This window comes from Saccoglossus kowalevskii, chromosome 14 (genome assembly GCF_978046115.1).
Source record: "Saccoglossus kowalevskii chromosome 14, keSacKowa6.1, whole genome shotgun sequence".
Classification (NCBI taxonomy): Eukaryota; Metazoa; Hemichordata; class Enteropneusta; family Harrimaniidae; genus Saccoglossus; species Saccoglossus kowalevskii.
In genome coordinates, this window is record NC_140654.1 from 2,020,144 (window position 1) to 2,041,573 (window position 21,430).

A 21,430-nucleotide genomic window follows, 5' to 3' on the forward strand; every position below is an offset into this window, starting at 1 on the left:
TGTTTGGTTAACCAGACAGTATCTAGACATCTGAGAAATGAATGTTTGGTCAACCAGACAGTACCTGGACAACTGAGAATTGAATGTTTGATCAACCAGACAGTACCTAGACAACTGAGAAATGAATGTTTGGGCAACCAGACTGTACGTAGACATATGAGAAATGACTGTTTGGGCAACCAGACAGTACTTAGACATATGAAAAATGAATGTTTAGTTAACCAGACAGTACCTAGACATCTGAGAAATGAGTGTTTTGTCAACCAGACAGTACCTGGACAACTGAGAGATGAATGTTTGATCAACCAGACAATACCTAGACAACTGAGAAATGAGTGTTTGGTTAACAAGACAGTATCTAAACATCTGAGAAATGAATGTTTGGTCAACCAGACAGTACCTATACATCTGAGAAATGAGTGTTTGGTTAACCAGACAGTACATGAACAACTGAAAAATGAATTTTGGGCAACCAGACAGCACCTAGACAACTGAGAAATGAGTGTTTTGTCAACCAGACAGTACGTAGACATCTGAGAAATGAATGTTTGGTAAACCAGACTCTACCTAGACATCTGAGAAATGAATGTTTGGGCAAACAGACAGTACCTGGATAACTGACAAATGAATGCTTGGTCAGCCAGACAATACCTAGGCAACTGAGAAATGAGTGTTTGGTTAACCAGACAGTATCTAGACATCTGAGAAATGAATGTTTCGTTAACCAGACAGTACCTGGACAACTGAAAAATGAATGTTTGGTTAACCAGCAATACCTAGACATCTGAGAATTGAATGATTGATCAACCAGACAGTACCTGGACAACTGAGAAATGAATGTTTCGTCAACCAGTAAGTACCTAGACATCGGAGAAATGAATGTTTGGGCAACCAGACAGTACCCAGACATCTGAGAAATGAATGGTCAACCAGACAGTACCTATACATCTGATAAATGAGTGTTTGGTTAACCAGACAGTACCTGGACAACTGAGAAATGAATGTTTGGGCAACCAGACAGCACCTTGACAACTGAGAAATGAGTGTTTTGTCAACCAGACAGTACCTAGACATCTGAGAAATGAATGTTTGGTAAACCAGACAGTACCCAGACATCTGAGAAATGAATGTTTGGTCAACCAGACAGTACCTATACATCTGAGAAATGAGTGTTTGGTTAACCAGACAGTACATGGACAACTGAAAAATGAATTTTGGGCAACCGGACAGCACCTAGACAACTGAGAAATGAATGTTTTGTCAACCAGACAATACCTAGACATCTGAGAAATGAATGTTTGGTAAACCAGACAGTACCTATACATCTGAGAAATGAATTTTGGGCAACCAGACAGCACCTAGACAACTGAGAAATGAGTGTTTTGTCAACCAGACAGTATCTAGACATCTGAGAAATGAATGTTTGGTAAACCAGACAGTACCTGGACAACTGAGAAATGAATTTTGGGAAACCAGACAGCACCTAGACAACTGAGAAATGAGTGTTTTGTCAACCAGACAGTATCTAGACATCTGAGAAATGAATGTTTGGTAAACCAGACAGTACCTGTACATCTGAGAAATGAGTGTTTGGTTAACCAGACAGTACATGGACAACTGAGAAATGAATTTTGGGCAATCAGACAGCACCTAGACAACTGAGAAATGAGTGTTTTGTCAACCAGACAGTACCTAGACATCTGAGAAATGAATGTTTGGTAAACCAGACAGTACCTAGACATCTGAGAAATGAATATTTGGGCAAACAGACAGTACCTATACATCTGAGAAATGAGTGTTTGGTTAAACAGACAGTATCTAGACATCTGAGAAATAAGTGTTTGGTCAACGAGACAGTACATAGACAAATGAGAAATGAATTTTGGGCAACCAGACAGTACCTAGACAACTGAGAAATGAATGTTTGGGCAACCAGACAGTACCTAGACATATGAGAAATGACTGTTTGGTCAACCAGACAGTACCTAGACATATGAAAAATGAATGTTTGGTTAACCAGACAGTACCTAGACATCTGAGAAATGAATGTTTGATCAACCAGACAGTACCTGGACAACTGAGAAATGAATGTTTGATCAACCAGACAGTACATAGACAACTGAGAAATGAATTTTGGGCAACCAGACAGTACTTAGACAAATGAGAAATGAATGTTTGGGCAACCAGACAGTACCTATACATCTGAGAAATGAGTGTTTGGTTAAACAGACAGTATCTAGACATCTGAGAAATAAGTGTTTGGTCAACGAGACAGTACATAGACAAATGAGAAATGAATTTTGGGCAACCAGACAGTACCTAGACAACTGAGAAATGAATGTTTGAGCAACCAGACAGTACCTAGACATATGAGAAATGACTGTTTGGTCAACCAGACAGTACCTAGACATATGAAAAATGAATGTTTGGTTAACCAGACAGTACCTAGACATCTGAGAAATGAATGTTTGATCAACCAGACAGTACCTGGACAACTGAGAAATGAATGTTTGATCAACCAGACAGTACCTAGACAACTGAGAAATGAGTGTTTGGTAAACCAGACAGTACCTAGACATCTGAGAAATGAATGTTTGGGCAAACAGACAGTACCCAGACATCTGAGAAATGAATGTTTGGTCAACCAGACAGTACCTATACATCTGAGAAATGAATGTTTGGTTAACCAGACAGTATGTAGACATCTGAGAAATGAATGTTTGGTCAACCAGACAGTACCTGGACAACTGAGAAATGAATGTTTGATCAACCAGACAGTACCTATACATCTGAGAAATGAGTGTTTGGTTAACCAGACAGTACATGGACAACTGAGAAATGAATGTTTGGTAAACCAGACACTACCTAGACATCTGAGAAATGAATGTTTGGGCAAACAGACAGTACCCAGACATCTGAGAAATGAATGTTTGGTCAACCAGACAGTACCTGTACATCTGAGAAATGAATGTTTGGTTAACCATACAGTATCTAGACATCTGAGAAGTGAGTGTTTGGTTAACCAGACAGTATCTAGACATCTGAGAAATGAATGTTTGGTCAACCAGACAGTACCTGGACAACTGAGAATTGAATGTTTGATCAACCAGACAGTACCTAGACAACTGAGAAATGAATGTTTGGGCAACCAGACTGTACGTAGACATATGAGAAATGACTGTTTGGGCAACCAGACAGTACTTAGACATATGAAAAATGAATGTTTAGTTAACCAGACAGTACCTAGACATCTGAGAAATGAGTGTTTTGTCAACCAGACAGTACCTGGACAACTGAGAAATGAATGTTTGATCAACCAGACAATACCTAGACAACTGAGAAATGAGTGTTTGGTTAACAAGACAGTATCTAAACATCTGAGAAATGAATGTTTGGTCAACCAGACAGTACCTATACATCTGAGAAATGAGTGTTTGGTTAACCAGACAGTACATGAACAACTGAAAAATGAATTTTGGGCAACCAGACAGCACCTAGACAACTGAGAAATGAGTGTTTTGTCAACCAGACAGTACCTGGACAACTGAGAAATGAATGTTTGATCAACCAGACAATACCTAGACAACTGAGAAATGAGTGTTTGGTTAACAAGACAGTATCTAAACATCTGAGAAATGAATGTTTGGTAAACCAGACAGTACCTGGACAACTGAGAAATGAATTTTGGGCAACCAGACAGCACCTAGACAACTGAGAAATGAGTGTTTTGTTACCAGACAGTACCTATACATCTGAGAAATGAATGTTTGGTTAACCATACAGTATCTAGACATCTGAGAAATGAGTGTTTGGTTAACCAGACAGTATGTAGACATCTGAGAAATGAATGTTTGGTCAACCAGACAGTACCTGGACAACTGAGAAATGAATGTTTGATCAACCAGACAGTACCTATACATCTGAGAAATGAGTGTTTGGTTAACCAGACAGTACATGGACAACTGAGAAATGAATGTTTGGTAAACCAGACACTACCTAGATATCTGAGAAATGAATGTTTGGGCAAACACACAGTACCCAGACATCTGAGAAATGAATGTTTGGTCAACCAGACAGTACCTATACATCTGAGAAATGAATGTTTGGTTAACCATACAGTATCTAGACATCTGAGAAGTGAGTGTTTGGTTAACCAGACAGTATCTAGACATCTGAGAAATGAATGTTTGGTCAACCAGACAGTACCTGGACATCTGAGAAATGAATGTTTGATCAACCAGACAGTACCTAGACAACTGAGAAATGAATGTTTGGTCAACCAGACAGTACCTATACATCTGAGAAATGAGTGTTTGGTTAACCAGACAGTATCTAGACATCTGAGAAATGAATGTTTGGTCAACCAGACAGTACCTGTACATCTGAGAAATGAGTGTTTTGTCAACCAGACAGTACCTAGACATCTGAGAAATGAATGTTTGGTTAACCAGACAGTACCTAGACATCTGAGAAATGAATGTTTGATCAACCAGACAGTACCTGGACAACTGAGAAATGAATGTTTGGTCAACCAGACAGTACCTAGACATCTGAGAAATGAATGTTTGGGCAACCAGACAGTACCTAGACATCTGAGAAATGAATGTTTGATCAACCAGACAGTACCTGGACAACTGAGAAATGAATGTTTGGTTAACCAGACAGTATCTAGACATCTGAGAAATGAATGTTTGGTCAACCAGACAGTACCTGGACAACTGAGAATTGAATGTTTGATCAACCAGACAGTACCTAGACAACTGAGAAATGAATGTTTGGGCAACCAGACTGTACGTAGACATATGAGAAATGACTGTTTGGGCAACCAGACAGTACTTAGACATATGAAAAATGAATGTTTAGTTAACCAGACTGTACCTAGACATCTGAGAAATGAGTGTTTTGTCAACCAGACAGTACCTGGACAACTGAGAGATGAATGTTTGATCAACCAGACAATACCTAGACAACTGAGAAATGAGTGTTTGGTTAACAAGACAGTATCTAAACATCTGAGAAATGAGTGTTTTGTCAACCAGACAGTACGTAGACATCTGAGAAATGAATGTTTGGTAAACCAGACTCTACCTAGACATCTGAGAAATGAATGTTTCGGCAAACAGACAGTACCTGGATAACTGACAAATGAATGCTTGGTCAGCCAGACAATACCTAGGCAACTGAGAAATGAGTGTTTGGTTAACCAGACAGTATCTAGACATCTGAGAAATGAATGTTTCGTTAACCAGACAGTACCTGGACAACTGAAAAATGAATGTTTGGTTAACCAGCAGTACCTAGACATCTGAGAATTGAATGATTGATCAACCAGACAGTACCTGGACAACTGAGAAATGAATGTTTCGTCAACCAGTAAGTACCTAGACATCGGAGAAATGAATGTTTGGTCAACCAGACAGTACCCAGACATCTGAGAAATGAATGTTTGGTCAACCAGACAGTACTTATACATCTGATAAATGAGTGTTTGGTTAACCAGACAGTACCTGGACAACTGAGAAATGAATATTTGGGCAACCAGACAGCACCTTGACAACTGAGAAATGAGTGTTTTGTCAACCAGACAGTACCTAGATATCTGAGAAATGAATGTTTGGTAAACCAGACAGTACCCAGACATCTGAGAAATGAATGTTTGGTCAACCAGACAGTACCTATACATCTGAGAAATGAGTGTTTGGTTAACCAGACAGTACATGGACAACTGAAAAATGAATTTTGGGCAACCGGACAGCACCTAGACAACTGAGAAATGAATGTTTTGTCAACCAGACAATACCTAGACATCTGAGAAATGAATGTTTGGTAAACCAGACAGTACCTATACATCTGAGAAATGAATGTTTGGGCAACCAGACAGTACTCAGACATCTGAGAAATGAATGTTTGGTCAACCAGACAGTACCTATACATCTGAGAAATGAGTGTTTGGTCAACCAGACAGAATCTAGACATCTGAGAAATGAGTGTTTGGTTAACCAGACAGTATCTAGACATCTGAGAAATGAATGTTTGGTCAACCAGACAGTACCTGGACAACTGAGAAATGTATGTTTGATCAACCAGACAGTACCTAGACATCTGAGAAATGAATTTTGGGCAACCAGACAGCACCTAGACAACTGAGAAATGAGTGTTTTTTCAACCAGACAGTATCTAGACATCTGAGAAATGAATGTTTGGTCAACCAGACAGTACCTGGACAACTGAGAAATGTATGTTTGATCAACCAGACAGTATCTAGACATCTGAGAAATGAATGTTTGGTCAACCAGACAGTACATAGACAACTGAGAAATGAATTTTGGGCAACCAGACAGTACCTAGACAACTGAGAAATGAATGTTTGGGCAACCAGACTGTACGTAGACATATGAGAAATGACTGTTTGGTCAACCAGACAGTACTTAGACGTATGAAAAATGATTGTTTAGTTAACCAGACAGTACCTAGACATCTGAGAAATGAGTGTTTTGTCAACCAGACAGTACCTGGACAACTGAGAAATGAATGTTTGATCAACCAGACTATACCTAGACAACTGAGAAATGAGTGGTTGGTAAACCAGACAGTACCTAGACATCTGAGAAATGAATGTTTGGGCAAACAGACAGTACCCAGACATCTGAGAAATGAATGTTTGGTCAACCAGACAGTACCTATACATCTGAGAAATGAGTGTTTGGTTAACCAGACAGTATCTAGACATCTGAGAAATGAATGTTTGGTCAACCAGACAGTACCTGGACAACTGAGAAATGAATGTTTGGTTAACCAGACAGTACCTAGACAACTGAGAAATGAATTTTGGGCAACCAGACAGCACCTAGACAACTGAGAAATGAGTGTTTTGTCAACAAGACAGTATCTAGACATCTGAGAAATGAATGTTTGGTAAACCAGACAGTACCTGGACAACTGAGAAATGAATTTTGGGCAACCAGACAGCACCTAGACAACTGAGAAATGAGTGTTTTGTCAACCAGACAGTATCTAGACATCTGAGAAATGAATGTTTGGTAAACCAGACAGTACCCAGACATCAGAGAAATGAATGTTTGGTCAACCAGACAGTACCTATACATCTGAGAAATGAATGTTTGGTAAACCAGACAGTACATAGACATCTGAGAAATAAATGTTTGGTCAACCAGACAGTACCTAGACATCTGAGAAATAAATGTTTGGTCAACCAGACAGTACCTAGACATCTGAGAAATGAATGTTTGGGCAACCAGACAGTACCTATACATCTAAGAAATGAGTGTTTGGTCAACCAGACAGTACCTGGACAACTGAGAAATGAATGTTTGGTCAATCAGACAGAACCTGGACATCTGAGAAAAAAATGATTGGTCAACCAGTAAGTACCTAGACATCTGAGAAATGAATGTTTGGTCAACCGGACAGTACCTAGACAACTGAGAAATGAATGTTTGGTAAACCAGACAGTACCTAGACATCTGAGAAATGAATGTTTGGGCAAACAGACAGTACCCAGACATCTGAGAAATGAATGTTTGGTCAACCAGACAGTACCTATACATCTGAGAAATGAGTGTTTGGTTAACCAGACAGTATCTAGACATCTGAGAAATGAATGTTTGGTCAACCAGACAGTACCTGTACATCTGAGAAATGAGTGTTTTGTCAACCAGACAGTACCTAGACATCTGAGAAAAGAATGTTTGGTTAACCAGACAGTACCTAGACATCTGAGAAATGAATGTTTGATCAACCAGACAGTCCTGGACAACTGACAAATGAATGTTTGGTCAACCAGACAGTACCTAGACATCTGAGAAATGAATGTTTGGGCAACCAGACAGTACCTAAACATCTGAGAAATGAATGTTTGATCAACCAGACAGTACCTGGACAACTGAGAAATGAATGTTTGGTTAACCATACAGTACCTAGACAACTGAGAAATGAATTTTGGGCAACCAGACAGCACCTAGACAACTGAGAAATGAGTGTTTTGTCAACCAGACAGTATCTAGACATCTGAGAAATGAATGTTTGGTAAACCAGACAGTACCTGGACAACTGAGAAATGAATTTTGGGAAACCAGACAGCACCTAGACAACTGAGAAATGAGTGCTTTGTCAACCAGACAGTATCTAGACATCTGAGAAATGAATGTTTGGTAAACCAGACAGTACCTGTACATCTGAGAAATGAGTGTTTGGTTAACCAGACAGTACATGGACAACTGAGAAATGAATTTTGGGCAATCAGACAGCACCTAGACAACTGAGAAATGAGTGTTTTGTCAACCAGACAGTACCTAGACATCTGAGAAAAGAATGTTTGGTTAACCAGACAGTACCTAGACATCTGAGAAATGAATGTTTGATCAACCAGACAGTCCTGGACAACTGACAAATGAATGTTTGGTCAACCAGACAGTACCTAGACATCTGAGAAATGAATGTTTGGGCAACCAGACAGTACCTAAACATCTGAGAAATGAATGTTTGATCAACCAGACAGTACCTGGACAACTGAGAAATGAATGTTTGGTTAACCATACAGTACCTAGACAACTGAGAAATGAATTTTGGGCAACCAGACAGCACCTAGACAACTGAGAAATGAGTGTTTTGTCAACCAGACAGTATCTAGACATCTGAGAAATGAATGTTTGGTAAACCAGACAGTACCTGGACAACTGAGAAATGAATTTTGGGAAACCAGACAGCACCTAGACAACTGAGAAATGAGTGCTTTGTCAACCAGACAGTATCTAGACATCTGAGAAATGAATGTTTGGTAAACCAGACAGTACCTGTACATCTGAGAAATGAGTGTTTGGTTAACCAGACAGTACATGGACAACTGAGAAATGAATTTTGGGCAATCAGACAGCACCTAGACAACTGAGAAATGAGTGTTTTGTCAACCAGACAGTACCTAGACATCTGAGAAATGAATGTTTGGTAAACCAGACAGTACCTAGACATCTGAGAAATGAATATTTGGGCAAACAGACAGTACCTATACATCTGAGAAATGAGTGTTTGGTTAAACAGACAGTATCTAGACATCTGAGAAATAAGTGTTTGGTCAACGAGACAGTACATAGACAAATGAGAAATGAATTTTGGGCAACCAGACAGTACCTAGACAACTGAGAAATGAATGTTTGGGCAACCAGACAGTACCTAGACATATGAGAAATGACTGTTTGGTCAACCAGACAGTACCTAGACATATGAAAAATGAATGTTTGGTTAACCAGACAGTACCTAGACATCTGAGAAATGAATGTTTGATCAACCAGACAGTACCTGGACAACTGAGAAATGAATGTTTGATCAACCAGACAGTACATAGACAACTGAGAAATGAATTTTGGGCAACCAGACAGTACCTAGACAAATGAGAAATGAATGTTTGGGCAACCAGACAGTACCTATACATCTGAGAAATGAGTGTTTGGTTAAACAGACAGTATCTAGACATCTGAGAAATAAGTGTTTGGTCAACGAGACAGTACATAGACAAATGAGAAATGAATTTTGGGCAACCAGACAGTACCTAGACAACTGAGAAATGAATGTTTGAGCAACCAGACAGTACCTAGACATATGAGAAATGACTGTTTGGTCAACCAGACAGTACCTAGACATATGAAAAATGAATGTTTGGTTAACCAGACAGTACCTAGACATCTGAGAAATGAATGTTTGATCAACCAGACAGTACCTGGACAACTGAGAAATGAATTTTGGGCAACCAGACAGTACCTAGACAACTGAGAAATGAATGTTTGAGCAACCAGACAGTACCTAGACATATGAGAAATGACTGTTTGGTCAACCAGACAGTACCTAGACATATGAAAAATGAATGTTTGGTTAACCAGACAGTACCTAGACATCTGAGAAATGAATGTTTGATCAACCAGACAGTACCTGGACAACTGAGAAATGAATGTTTGATCAACCAGACAGTACCTAGACAACTGAGAAATGAGTGTTTGGTAAACCAGACAGTACCTAGACATCTGAGAAATGAATGTTTGGGCAAACAGACAGTACCCAGACATCTGAGAAATGAATGTTTGGTCAACCAGACAGTACCTATACATCTGAGAAATGAGTGTTTGGTTAACCAGACAGTATGTAGACATCTGAGAAATGAATGTTTGGTCAACCAGACAGTACCTGGACAACTGAGAAATGAATGTTTGATCAACCAGACAGTACCTATACATCTGAGAAATGAGTGTTTGGTTAACCAGACAGTACATGGACAACTGAGAAATGAATGTTTGGTAAACCAGACACTACCTAGACATCTGAGAAATGAATGTTTGGGCAAACAGACAGTACCCAGACATCTGAGAAATGAATGTTTGGTCAACCAGACAGTACCTGTACATCTGAGAAATGAATGTTTGGTTAACCATACAGTATCTAGACATCTGAGAAGTGAGTGTTTGGTTAACCAGACAGTATCTAGACATCTGAGAAATGAATGTTTGGTCAACCAGACAGTACCTGGACAACTGAGAATTGAATGTTTGATCAACCAGACAGTACCTAGACAACTGAGAAATGAATGTTTGGGCAACCAGACTGTACGTAGACATATGAGAAATGACTGTTTGGGCAACCAGACAGTACTTAGACATATGAAAAATGAATGTTTAGTTAACCAGACAGTACCTAGACATCTGAGAAATGAGTGTTTTGTCAACCAGACAGTACCTGGACAACTGAGAAATGAATGTTTGATCAACCAGACAATACCTAGACAACTGAAAAATGAGTGTTTGGTTAACAAGACAGTATCTAAACATCTGAGAAATGAATGTTTGGTCAACCAGACAGTACCTATACATCTGAGAAATGAGTGTTTGGTTAACCAGACAGTACATGAACAACTGAAAAATGAATTTTGGGCAACCAGACAGCACCTAGACAACTGAGAAATGAGTGTTTTGTCAACCAGACAGTACGTAGACATCTGAGAAATGAATGTTTGGTAAACCAGACTCTACCTAGACATCTGAGAAATGAATGTTTGGGCAAACAGACAGTACCTGGATAACTGACAAATGAATGCTTGGTCAGCCAGACAATACCTAGGCAACTGAGAAATGAGTGTTTGGTTAACCAGACAGTATCTAGACATCTGAGAAATGAATGTTTCGTTAACCAGACAGTACCTGGACAACTGAAAAATGAATGTTTGGTTAACCTGCAGTACCTAGACATCTGAGAATTGAATGATTGATCAACCAGACAGTACCTGGACAACTGAGAAATGAATGTTTCGTCAACCAGTAAGTACCTAGACATCGGAGAAATGAATGTTTGGGCAACCAGACAGTACCCAGACATCTGAGAAATGAATGTTTGTTCAACCAGACAGTACCTATACATCTGATAAATGAGTGTTTGGTTAACCAGACAGTACCTGGACAACTGAGAAATGAATGTTTGGGCAACCAGACAGCACCTTGACAACTGAGAAATGAGTGTTTTGTCAACCAGACAGTACCTAGACATCTGAGAAATGAATGTTTGGTAAACCAGACAGTACCCAGACATCTGAGAAATGAATGTTTGGTCAACCAGACAGTACCTATACATCTGAGAAATGAGTGTTTGGTTAACCAGACAGTACATGGACAACTGAAAAATGAATTTTGGGCAACCGGACAGCACCTAGACAACTGAGAAATGAATGTTTTGTCAACCAGACAATACCTAGACATCTGAGAAATGAATGTTTGGTAAACCAGACAGTACCTATACATCTGAGAAATGAATGTTTGGGCAACCAGACAGTACTCAGACATCTGAGAAATGAATGTTTGGTCAACCAGACAGTACCTATACATCTGAGAAATGAGTGTTTGGTCAACCAGACAGAATCTAGACATCTGAGAAATGAGTGTTTGGTTAACCAGACAGTATCTAGACATCTGAGAAATGAATGTTTGGTCAACCAGACAGTACCTGGACAACTGAGAAATGTATGTTTGATCAACCAGACAGTACCTAGACATCTGAGAAATGAATTTTGGGCACCCAGACAGTACCTAGACAACTGAGAAATGAATGTTTGGGCAACCAGACTGTACGTAGACATATGAGAAATGACTTTTTGGTCAACCAGACAGTACTTAGACGTATGAAAAATGAATGTTTAGTTAACCAGACAGTACCTAGACATCTGAGAAATGTGTGTTTTGTCAACAAGACAGTACCTGGACAACTGAGAAATGAATGTTTGATCAACCAGACAATACCTAGACAACTGAGAAATGAGTGTTTGGTAAACCAGACAGTACCTGGACATCTGAGAAATGAATGTTTGGGCAAACAGACAGTACCAAGACATCTGAGAAATGAATGTTTGGTCAACCAGACAGTACCTATACATCTGAGAAATGAGTGTTTGGTTAACCAGACAGTATCTAGGCATCTGAGAAATGAATGTTTGGTCAACCAGACAGTACCTGTACATCTGAGAAATGAGTGTTTTGTCAACCAGACAGTACCTAGACATCTGAGAAATGAATGTTTGGTTAACCAGACAGTACCTAGACATCTGAGAAATGAATGTTTGATCAACCAGACAGTACCTGGACAACTGAGAAATGAATGTTTGGTCAACCAGACAGTACCTAGACATCTGAGAAATGAATGTTTGGGCAACCAGACAGTACCTAGACATCTGAGAAATGAATGTTTGATCAACCAGACAGTACCTGGACAACTGAGAAATGAATGTTTGGTTAACCAGACAGTACCTAGACAACTGAGAAATGAATTTTGGGCAACCAGACAGCACCTAGACAACTGAGAAATGAGTGTTTTGTCAACCAGACAGTATCTAGACATCTGAGAAATGAATGTTTGGTAAACCAGACAGTACCTGGACAACTGAGAAATGAATTTTGGGCAACCAGACAGCACCTAGACAACTGAGAAATGAGTGTTTGGTTAACCAGACAGTATGTAGACATCTGAGAAATGAATGTTTGGTCAACCAGACAGTACCTGGACAACTGAGAAATGAATGTTTGATCAACCAGACAGTACCTATACATCTGAGAAATGAGTGTTTGGTTAACCAGACAGTACATGGACAACTGAGAAATGAATGTTTGGTAAACCAGACACTACCTAGATATCTGAGAAATGAATGTTTGGTTAACCAGACAGTACATGGACAACTGAGAAATGAATGTTTGGTAAACCAGACACTACCTAGATATCTGAGAAATGAATGTTTGGGCAAACACACAGTACCCAGACATCTGAGAAATGAATGTTTGGTCAACCAGACAGTACCTATACATCTGAGAAATGAATGTTTGGTTAACCATACAGTATCTAGACATCTGAGAAGTGAGTGTTTGGTTAACCAGACAGTATCTAGACATCTGAGAAATGAATGTTTGGTCAACCAGACAGTACCTGGACATCTGAGAAATGAATGTTTGATCAACCAGACAGTACCTAGACAACTGAGAAATGAATGTTTGGTCAACCAGACAGTACCTATACATCTGAGAAATGAGTGTTTGGTTAACCAGACAGTATCTAGACATCTGAGAAATGAATGTTTGGTCAACCAGACAGTACCTGTACATCTGAGAAATGAGTGTTTTGTCAACCAGACAGTACCTAGACATCTGAGAAATGAATGTTTGGTTAACCAGACAGTACCTAGACATCTGAGAAATGAATGTTTGATCAACCAGACAGTACCTGGACAACTGAGAAATGAATGTTTGGTCAACCAGACAGTACCTAGACATCTGAGAAATGAATGTTTGGGCAACCAGACAGTACCTAGACATCTGAGAAATGAATGTTTGATCAACCAGACAGTACCTGGACAACTGAGAAATGAATGTTTGGTTAACCAGACAGTATCTAGACATCTGAGAAATGAATGTTTGGTCAACCAGACAGTACCTGGACAACTGAGAATTGAATGTTTGATCAACCAGACAGTACCTAGACAACTGAGAAATGAATGTTTGGGCAACCAGACTGTACGTAGACATATGAGAAATGACTGTTTGGGCAACCAGACAGTACTTAGACATATGAAAAATGAATGTTTAGTTAACCAGACAGTACCTAGACATCTGAGAAATGAGTGTTTTGTCAACCAGACAGTACCTGGACAACTGAGAAATGAATGTTTGATCAACCAGACAATACCTAGACAACTGAGAAATGAGTGTTTGGTTAACAAGACAGTATCTAAACATCTGAGAAATGAATGTTTGGTCAACCAGACAGTACCTATACATCTGAGAAATGAGTGTTTGGTTAACCAGACAGTACATGAACAACTGAAAAATGAATTTTGGGCAACCAGACAGCACCTAGACAACTGAGAAATGAGTGTTTTGTCAACCAGACAGTACGTAGACATCTGATAAATGAATGTTTGGTAAACCAGACTCTACCTAGACATCTGAGAAATGAATGTTTGGGCAAACAGACAGTACCTGGATAACTGACAAATGAATGCTTGGTCAGCCAGACAATACCTAGCCAACTGAGAAATGAGTGTTTGGTTAACCAGACAGTATCTAGACATCTGAGAAATGAATGTTTCGTTAACCAGACAGTACCTGGACAACTGAAAAATGAATGTTTGGTTAACCAGCAGTACCTAGACATCTGAGAATTGAATGATTGATCAACCAGACAGTACCTGGACAACTGAGAAATGAATGTTTCGTCAACCAGTAAGTACCTAGACATCGGAGAAATTAATGTTTGGGCAACCAGACAGTACCCAGACATCTGAGAAATGAATGTTTGGTCAACCAGACAGTACCTATACATCTGATAAATGAGTGTTTGGTTAACCAGACAGTACCTGGACAACTGAGAAATGAATGTTTGGGCAACCAGACAGCACCTTGACAACTGAGAAATGAGTGTTTTGTCAACCAGACAGTACCTAGACATCTGAGAAATGAATGTTTGGTAAACCAGACAGTACCCAGACATCTGAGAAATGAATGTTTGGTCAACCAGACAGTACCTATACATCTGAGAAATGAGTGTTTGGTTAACCAGACAGTACATGGACAACTGAAAAATGAATTTTGGGCAACCGGACAGCACCTAGACAACTGAGAAATGAATGTTTTGTCAACCAGACAATACCTAGACATCTGAGAAATGAATGTTTGGTAAACCAGACAGTACCTATACATCTGAGAAATGAATGTTTGGGCAACCAGACAGTACTCAGACATCTGAGAAATGAATGTTTGGTCAACCAGACAGTACCTATACATCTGAGAAATGAGTGTTTGGTCAACCAGACAGAATCTAGACATCTGAGAAATGAGTGTTTGGTTAACCAGACAGTATCTAGACATCTGAGAAATGAATGTTTGGTCAACCAGACAGTACCTGGACAACTGAGAAATGTATGTTTGATCAACCAGACAGTACCTAGACATCTGAGAAATGAATTTTGGGCAACCAGACAGTACCTAGACAACTGAGAAATGAATGTTTGGGCAACCAGACTGTACGTAGACATATGAGAAATGACTGTTTGGTCAACCAGACAGTACTTAGACGTATGAAAAATGAATGTTTAGTTAACCAGACAGTACCTAGACATCTGAGAAATGTGTGTTTTGTCAACCAGACAGTACCTGGACAACTGAGAAATGAATGTTTGATCAACCAGACAATACCTAGACAACTGAGAAATGAGTGTTTGGTAAACCAGACAGTACCTAGACATCTGAGAAATGAATGTTTGGGCAAACAGACAGTACCCAGACATCTGAGAAATGAATGTTTGGTCAACCAGACAGTACCTATACATCTGAGAAATGAGTGTTTGGTTAACCAGACAGTATCTAGACATCTGAGAAATGAATGTTTGGTCAACCAGACAGTACCTGTACATCTGAGAAATGAGTGTTTTGTCAACCAGACAGTACCTAGACATCTGAGAAATGAATGTTTGGTTAACCAGACAGTACCTAGACATCTGAGAAATGAATGTTTGATCAACCAGACAGTACCTGGACAACTGAGAAATGAATGTTTGGTCAACCAGACAGTACCTAGACATCTGAGAAATGAATGTTTGGGCAACCAGACAGTACCTAGACATCTGAGAAATGAATGTTTGATCAACCAGACAGTACCTGGACAACTGAGAAATGAATGTTTGGTTAACCAGACAGTACCTAGACAACTGAGAAATGTATTTTGGGCAACCAGACAGCACCTAGACAACTGAGAAATGAGTGTTTTGTCAACCAGACAGTATCTAGACATCTGAGAAATGAATGTTTGGTAAACCAGACAGTACCTGGACAACTGAGAAATGAATTTTGGGCAACCAGACAGCACCTAGACAACTGAGAAATGAGTGTTTTGTCAACCAGACAGTACCTATACATCTGAGAAATGAATGTTTGGTTAACCATACAGTATCTAGACATCTGAGAAATGAGTGTTTGGTTAACCAGACAGTATGTAGACATCTGAGAAATGAATGTTTGGTCAACCAGACAATACCTGGACAACTGAGAAATGAATGTTTGATCAACCAGACAGTACCTATACATCTGAGAAATGAGTGTTTGGTTAACCAGACAGTACATGGACAACTGAGAAATGAATGTTTGGTAAACCAGACACTACCTAGATATCTGAGAAATGAATGTTTGGGCAAACACACAGTACCCAGACATCTGAGAAATGAATGTTTGGTCAACCAAACAGTACCTATACATCTGAGAAATGAATGTTTGGTTAACCATACAGTATCTAGACATCTGAGAAGTGAGTGTTTGGTTAACCAGACAGTATCTAGACATCTGAGAAATGAATGTTTGGTCAACCAGACAGTACCTGGACATCTGAGAAATGAATGTTTGATCAACCAGACAGTACCTAGACAACTGAGAAATGAATGTTTGGTCAACCAGACAGTACCTATACATCTGAGAAATGAGTGTTTGGTTAACCAGACAGTATCTAGACATCAGAGAAATGAATGTTTGGTCAACCAGACAGTACCTGTACATCTGAGAAATGAGTGTTTTGTCAACCAGACAGTACCTAGACATCTGAGAAATATGAATGTTTGGTTAACCAGACAGTACCTAGACATCTGAGAAATGAATGTTTGATCAACCAGACAGTACCTGGACAACTGAGAAATGAATGTTTGGTCAACCAGACAGTACCTAGACATCTGAGAAATGAATGTTTGGGCAACCAGACAGTACCTAGACATCTGAGAAATGAATGTTTGATCAACCAGACAGTACCTGGACAACTGAGAAATGAATGTTTGGTTAACCAGACAGTATCTAGACATCTGAGAAATGAATGTTTGGTCAACCAGACAGTACCTGGACAACTGAGAATTGAATGTTTGATCAACCAGACAGTACCTAGACAACTGAGAAATGAATGTTTGGGCAACCAGACTGTACGTAGACATATGAGAAATGACTGTTTGGGCAACCAGACAGTACTTAGACATATGAAAAATGAATGTTTAGTTAACCAGACAGTACCTAGACATCTGAGAAATGAGTGTTTTGTCAACCAGACAGTACCTGGACAACTGAGAAATGAATGTTTGATCAACCAGACAATACCTAGACAACTGAGAAATGAGTGTTTGGTTAACAAGACAGTATCTAAACATCTGAGAAATGAATGTTTGGTCAACCAGACAGTACCTATACATCTGAGAAATGTGTGTTTGGTTAACCAGACAGTACATGGACAACTGAAAAATGAATTTTGGGCAACCAGACAGCACCTAGACAACTGAGAAATGAGTGTTTTGTCAACCAGACAGTACGTAGACATCTGAGAAATGAATGTTTGGTAAACCAGACTCTACCTAGACATCTGAGAATTGAATGATTGATCAACCAGACAGTACCTGGACAACTGAGAAATGAATGTTTCGTCAACCAGTAAGTACCCAGACATCGGAGAAATGAATGTTTGGGCAACCAGACAGTACCCAGACATCTGAGAAATGAATGTTTGGTCAACCAGACAGTACCTATACATCTGAAAAATGAGTGTTTGGTTAACCAGACAGTATCTGGACAACTGAGAAATGAATGTTTGGGCAACCAGACAGCACCTTGACAACTGAGAAATGAGTGTTTTGTCAACCAGACAGTACCTAGACATCTGAGAAATGAATGTTTGGTAATCCAGACAGTACCCAGACATCTGAGAAATGAATGTTTGGTCAACCAGACAGTACCTATACATCTGAGAAATGAGTGTTTGGTTAACCAGACAGTACCTGGACAACTGAAAAATGAATGTTTGATCAACCAGACAATACCTAGACAACTGAGAAATGAATGTTTTGTCAACCAGACAATACCTAGACATCTGAGAAATGAATGTTTGGTAAACCAGACAGTACCTATACATCTGAGAAATGAATGTTTGGGCAACCAGACAGTACTCAGACATCTGAGAAATGAATGTTTGGTCAACCAGACAGTACCTATACATCTGAGAAATGAGTGTTTGGTCAACCAGACAGAATCTAGACATCTGAGAAATGAGTGTTTGGTTAACCAGACAGTATCTAGACATCTGAGAAATGAATGTTTGGTCAACCAGAGAGTACCTGGACAACTGAGAAATGTATGTTTGATCAACCAGACAGTACCTAGACATCTGAGAAATGAATGTTTGGTCAACCAGACAGTACATAGACAACTGAGAAATGAATTTTGGGCAACCAGACAGTACCTAGACAACTGAGAAATGAATGTTTGGGCAACGAGACTGTACGTAGACATATGAGAAATGACTGTTTGGTCAACCAGACAGTACTTAGACGTATGAAAAATGAATGTTTAGTTAACCAGACAGTACCTAGACATCTGAGAAATGAGTGTTTTGTCAACCAGACAGTACCTGGACAACTGAGAAATGAATGTTTGATCAACCAGACAATACCTAGACATCTGAGAAATGAATGTTTGGGCAAACAGACAGTACCCAGACATCTGAGAAATGAATGTTTGGTCAACCAGACAGTACCTATACATCTGAGAAATGAGTGTTTGGTTAACCAGACAGTTTCTAGACATCTGAGAAATGAATGTTTGGTCAACCAGACAGTACCTGTACATCTGAGAAATGAGTGTTTTGTCAACCAGACAGTACCTAGACATCTGAGAAATGAATGTTTGGTTAACCAGACAGTACCTAGACATCTGAGAAATGAATGTTTGATCAACCAGACAGTACCTGGACAACTGAGAAATGAATGTTTGGTCAACCAGACAGTACCTAGACATCTGAGAAATGAATGTTTGGGCAACCAGACAGAACCTAAACATCTGAGAAATGAATGTTTGATCAACCAGACAGTACCTGGACAACTGAGAAATGAATGTTTGGTTAACCAGACAGTACCTAGACAACCGAGAAATGAATTTTGGGCAACCAGACAGCACCTAGACAACTGAGAAATGAGTGTTTTGTCAACCAGACAGTATCTAGACATCTGAGAAATGAATGTTTGGTAAACCAGACAGTACCTGGACAACTGAGAAATGAATTTTGGGAAACCAGACAGCACCTAGACAACTGAGAAATGAGTGTTTTTTTCAACCAGACAGTATCTAGACATCTGAGAAATGAATGTTTGGTCAACCAGACAGTACCTGGACAACTGAGAAATGTATGTTTGATCAACCAGACAGTATCTAGACATCTGAGAAATGAATGTTTGGTCAACCAGACAGTACATAGACAACTGAGAAATGAATTTTGGGCAACCAGACAGTACCTAGACAACTGAGAAATGAATGTTTGGGCAACCAGACTGTACGTAGACATATGAGAAATGACTGTTTGGTCAACCAGACAGTACTTAGACGTATGAAAAATGATTGTTTAGTTAACCAGACAGTACCTAGACATCTGAGAAATGAGTGTTTTGTCAACCAGACAGTACCTGGACAACTGAGAAATGAATGTTTGATCAACCAGACAATACCTAGACAACTGAGAAATGAGTGGTTGGTAAACCAGACAGTACCTAGACATCTGAGAAATGAATGTTTGGGCAAACAGACAGTACCCAGACATCTGAGAAATGAATGTTTGGTCTACCAGACAGTACCTATACATCTGAGAAATGAGTGTTTGGTTAACCAGACAGTATCTAGACAACTGAGAAATGAATGTTTGGTCAACCAGACAGTACCTGGACAACTGAGAAATGAATGTTTGGTCAACCAGACAGTACCTAGACATCTGAGAAATGAATGTTTGGGCAACCAGACAGTACCTAAACATCTGAGAAATGAATGTTTGATCAACCAGACAGTACCTGGACAACTGAGAAATGAATGTTTGGTTAACCATACAGTACCTAGACAACTGAGAAATGAATTTTGGGCAACCAGACAGCACCTAGACAACTGAGAAATGAGTGTTTTGTCAACCAGACAGTATCTAGACATCTGAGAAATGAATGTTTGGTAAACCAGACAGTACCTGGACAACTGAGAAATGAATTTTGGGAAACCAGACAGCACCTAGACAACTGAGAAATGAGTGTTTTGTCAACCAGACAGTATCTAGACATCTGAGAAATGAATGTTTGGTAAACCAGACAGTACCTATACATCTGAGAAATGAGTGTTTGGTTAACCAGACAGTACATGGACAACTGATAAATGAATTTTGGGCAATCAGACAGCACCTAGACAACTGAGAAATGAGTGTTTTGTCAACCAGACAGTACCTAGACATCTGAGAAATGAATGTTTGGTAAACCAGACAGTACCTAGACATCTGAGAAATGAATATTTGGGCAAACAGACAGTACCTATACATCTGAGAAATGAGTGTTTGGTTAAACAGACAGTATCTAGACATCTGAGAAATAAGTGTTTGGTCAACGAGACAGTACATAGACAAATGAGAAATGAATTTTGGGCAACCAGACAGTACCTAGACAACTGAGAAATGAATGTTTGGGCAACCAGACAGTACCTAGACATATGAGAAATGACTGTTTGGTCAACCAGACAGTACCTAGACATATGAAAAATGAATGTTTGGTTAACCAGACAGTACCTAGACATCTGAGAAATGAATGTTTGATCAACCAGACAGTACCTGGACAACTGAGAAATGAATGTTTGATCAACCAGACAGTACCTGGACAACTGAGAAATGAATGTTTGGTTAACCAGACAGTACCTAGACAACCGAAAAATGAATTTTGGGCAACCAGACAGCACCTAGACAACTGAGAAATGAGTGTTTTGTCAACCAGACAGTATCTAGACATCTGAGAAATGAATGTTTGGTAAACCAGACAGTACCTGGACAACTGAGAAATGAATTTTGGGAAACCAGACAGCAC